The sequence below is a fragment of the Chrysochloris asiatica genome, unplaced genomic scaffold, assembly GCF_000296735.1.
Source record: "Chrysochloris asiatica unplaced genomic scaffold, ChrAsi1.0 scaffold00017, whole genome shotgun sequence".
Taxonomy (NCBI): domain Eukaryota; kingdom Metazoa; phylum Chordata; class Mammalia; order Afrosoricida; family Chrysochloridae; genus Chrysochloris; species Chrysochloris asiatica.
In genome coordinates, this window is record NW_006408535.1 from 2,109,187 (window position 1) to 2,113,702 (window position 4,516).

Below are 4,516 nucleotides of genomic sequence, written 5' to 3' on the forward strand. Positions count from 1 at the left end.
CAAATCAAAACAAAAATGAGATATCATCTCACACCAGCAATAACACTGAAGTGGAAGAGCATACCATGTTCCTGGATAGGAAGACTCAACATTTTGAAAATATCAGTACTAACCAAAGCAATTTACACATTTAATGCAATCCCCATCCAGATTCCAACAACAGTCTTCAAATAGATGGGGAAAACAAAACAAAACATTACAACCTTGATATGGAAAGGAAAGAGACTCAAGATAAACAAAGCACTGCTTCAGAAGAAGAACAAGGTTGGAGGTCTCTTTCTCCCCAATTTCAAAACTTACTACATGGCCACAGTGGTCAAAACAGATTAGTACTGGTACAATGAAAGGTACATTTCATCAATGGGACAGAATCGAGAATACAGAAATTAACCCATCCACATACAGCCAAATGATTTTCGACAAAGTGCCTAGGCATATTGCATGGGGAGGAGATAGTCTCTTTAACAAATGGTGCTGGCAGAACTGGAAAGTGATATGTAAAAGACTGAAGCAAGACCTCTGCCTCATGCCCTAAACAAAAACGAACTCAGCATGGATTAAAGATCTAAATCCCAAAATTATGAAGGTCTTCAATGAAAAAATAGGGACAAATGTGAAGGCAATAATTCAGGGCATATACAGACTACCAAACATTTTGAAAAGTACACAAACAAAGTAGACAAAATAGATGAGTGGGACATACTAACAATCAAAAACTTATGTGCATCAAAAGACTTCGCCAAAATAGTAAAAAGGGAACTATTTTGGGAAAATGGGAAAAAAATCTTTAGCGATGACACATCAGATAAGGGACTTATTTCTAAAATATATAGGAAAATACAATACTTCTATAAGAAAAGACGAATAACCCAATAAAAAAATGGGGGCACAGGACATGAACAGACACTTCACCAAGGAAGAGATCCAGACAGCCAACAAACATATGAAGAAATGTTCATGATCACTAGCCATTAGAGAAATGCAAATCAAAACAAAAATGAGATATCATCTCACACCAGCAATAACAGCAATGATCAAAAAAGCAGAGGACAACAAATGCTAGAGAGGATGTGGAGAGATTGGGACTCTCCTACACTGTTGATGGGACTGCAAAATGGTCCGACCACTCTGGAAAGCAATATGGCATTTCCTCAGAAGGCTGGAAATAGAAATACCTTATGACCCAGCAATTCCTCTACTTGGTATTTACCCACAAGAAATATGAGCCATAACATGAGTAGATATATGCACACCAATGTTCATAGCATCACTATTTACAATAGCAAAAAAATGGAGACAGCGAAATACCCATCAATTGAAGAGTGGATAGACAAACTGTGGTACATGGACCCAATGGAATACTCTGCTACTTTGAAGAACAACAAGGAAGCTGCAAGCCATTACATAACATGGATGAACCTTGAGGACATTATGCTGAGTGAAATTAGTCACAAAAGGAGCAATACTGCATAAGACCATTACTGTAAAAGATTAAGAAAAAGAATCCACCCAAAAGGGGGGGAAATCTATATATATAATTTCTGATCACCAGGATGTATAGGATGAGAGGAGGGGAAGAAAGAGCACAGGGTAGGGAATAGACACAGGAGAGCCTGAATACTGGTGGGAAAAAAAAAGAACAAGATGGACAGGAGAACGGTGAACGGTTGAGCTGGTTTGCATTTGCTAGGTGGGACAGAGGTAAATGAGGATGTATGCACAACCTTGGAATAACAGGGCTCTAGGATATAGGGATTGAGGCATGGCTTGAAAGGGGAAAACAGGGGAATAATGTTAAGATGCTTGGTTGTCTTTTGAATCATGGTTTCCCTTGTCTACCATTGTGAAATAGACACTTGGGGGGTGGGGGGTAAGCCAGAAACATCACAACAGAAAACATGTAAGCCCATTTTCAGCCTATAACTGACTGGAATACCTTAAGGGGGGCTGGAAGTTGCCCAGACCCCAAATTTTGTTGTTGTTATGTGCCGTGGAGTTGGTTTCAACTCATAGCAACCCTGTACAGGGTTTCTGAGTCTGTGAATCTTTACGGGAGTAGAACGCCTCATCTTTCTCCCGTGGAACAGCTAGTAGTTTCGAACTGCTGACCTTGTGGTTCGCAGCCCAGTTCGTAACCACTACACTAACAGAGCTCCTTAGACCAAAAATGGGGGGCTCCTATAAAGGCAAGAAGTGACTGGCTTACAAGTTTTCAAGAGGGAGCCTAGTTCCAGATGGGGTAGGGGTAGGCAGAGCCTCCACTGAATTATTTTCAATCTGTTAGGACTGGGCTGGCAAAAGAAATGGGGATAAGACTCTTGTGATACAAAAGTGAATACCTGACTGTGAGGGTCAGAAATGTAAAGACAGATTTTTTTTTTCCTTTATTTTTTTTTGGCAAAAAGAGAGTGTTTCATTTTGCAGCCCAGAAGCAGAGGTCCCTGGGACCATCAAGCAAGAAGACTGGAAAGTGTGACTCTACTCAGAGAGGCAGTGAGGCCAGGCATGGAGACAGATGATAGCGTGGACACATGGAGTGGCTGGGGACACGGGACTCAGGGAGAGAGAGGGGCTGTTTGCTGACAGCCAGGCGGTCGGGCCTATGGGGTGTATCCTTTGTTTATTTGATGATGCATGGAGTGGATTGTAATCCTTGCAATGAAATGAAATATGATAAGATGAATGTGAAGCTGAAGTGGGACAGAGGCAAATAATGATGCATACACAACCATGAAAAAACAGGGCTCTGGGATACAGAGATTGAGACATGGTTGGAATGGGGAAAAGGGGGGAAATAATTTTAAGATGTTTGGCTGTCTTTTGAATCTTAGTTTCCCTGGCATACCACCATAAAGTAGACACTGGAGGGGGAGAAAAAGGAATAGCCAGAAATATCACCATAGAAAACTTGTAAGCCCATCTTCTGCCTGTAACTGATTGGAATACCTAAAATGGGGCTACAACCTGCCCAGTGAAGGAGGCTTCCTGTGGAGCCTCTGCATTACACAAGACCATAGGTGGAATCCTGAACAGCATCCAGAATCTTCTGAGGGGAAATTTCCACTTGAAAGGACAAGGAGACCAGCCTGGAGTGGCCAGAAGAACAGAAGATACTTCTTGAAAGAAAGACTGACAGGAAAAATACAAAACAATATAGGCAGATCTACTGATTACTACAAGAGCAAACAAGCATCTTGCCCAGGACACATAAAGGCAAGTGGTCGGATCCTCTCAGGGTAGAACCTCTTTCTAAGACTAAGACTCAATGGGAATCCATGCTCTGATTGGTTACCATGTTTGTCACCGATAAGGGGAAGTGAGGGAAAAGCAGCAACGAAGCTGTGATCTAAGACCTATAATGTTCAATAGACTCCTGTGAACCCAGGTGGAGACCTGGTTGGCCAGCAGTGTGGCAAGTCCAGGGGACTCTTGAACCCAGAGTAAGTGACAGAGCCACAGAGGACTAGAGTGGAGAGTGAAGTGTTCAGCTGATAAGAAGAAAGGACACATGCATAAGTACACCCACACTTGTAGATAATGCCCACTTGACCTGGCTTCAATGACTGGATGATCAGAGCTCAACTAGAAGAAGAAAGAAGAGGAAAAAAAGAATAATCTGATACAAGTTGATGAACTTGACCTACACCTATGGAAGCAGTAACTCAAAAGAAGGAAAAATCTTCACAGCAAGTGTCATTCCCAACCCCTCCACACACGGAGAGGACAGGGATGGGCAACTTGGACATTGGCTACCCAGAATGGGGGCCAGGGGTGGGGGGGAGCAGGCTACAAAGGCAAGATGTGACTGGCTTACAAGCTTTCAAGAGGGAACCGTGATCCAGAGGGTGTGGAGCAAGGTAGAATCTCCACTGAGTAGTATCCAATCTATCTTGGCGGAGCTGATGAAAGGAGATGTGGATAAATCTCTTGCGATCCAATGGTGAATAATTGTTATCAGGACTGATTGTAAGGGCTGGAAATGTAAAGGTAGACTTTTTGTGGCAAAGGGCAGGGAGTGATTAACTTTGCAGTCTAGGAATGGAGTTCCCTGGGACCATCAAGGGAGAAGAGCCGAGAATGGAACCCTAACCAGAGAAGCAGTGATGCCAGAGATGGAGGCAGAGACAATGACTTGGAGAGATGAAGAGGCTGGGGACTTTGGACCCAGAGAGGGAGAGGGACTGTGTGCTGACGACTGGAGAGGGCAGACTTGCGTGGTATACCCTTTGGTTGGTGGATGATGCATGGAGGGAATTATAACCATGGCAAGGAGACGATACACAATGGGAATCAATGTGAAGCTAATGTTCTCCCATGTAAACTATCACATAACTCACAATAAAATATATATTTTTTTAAGTAGCATCAGTGATCATGTCTTGCACAAGATTTTGAAAAATAGCAGTTAGTGATTAGAAGTTAACTAACTGTTGTTGTTGTTGTCAGGTGCCATCGAGTCGGAACCGACTCATAGCGACCCCATGCACAGCAGAACGAAACAATGCTCGATCCTGGG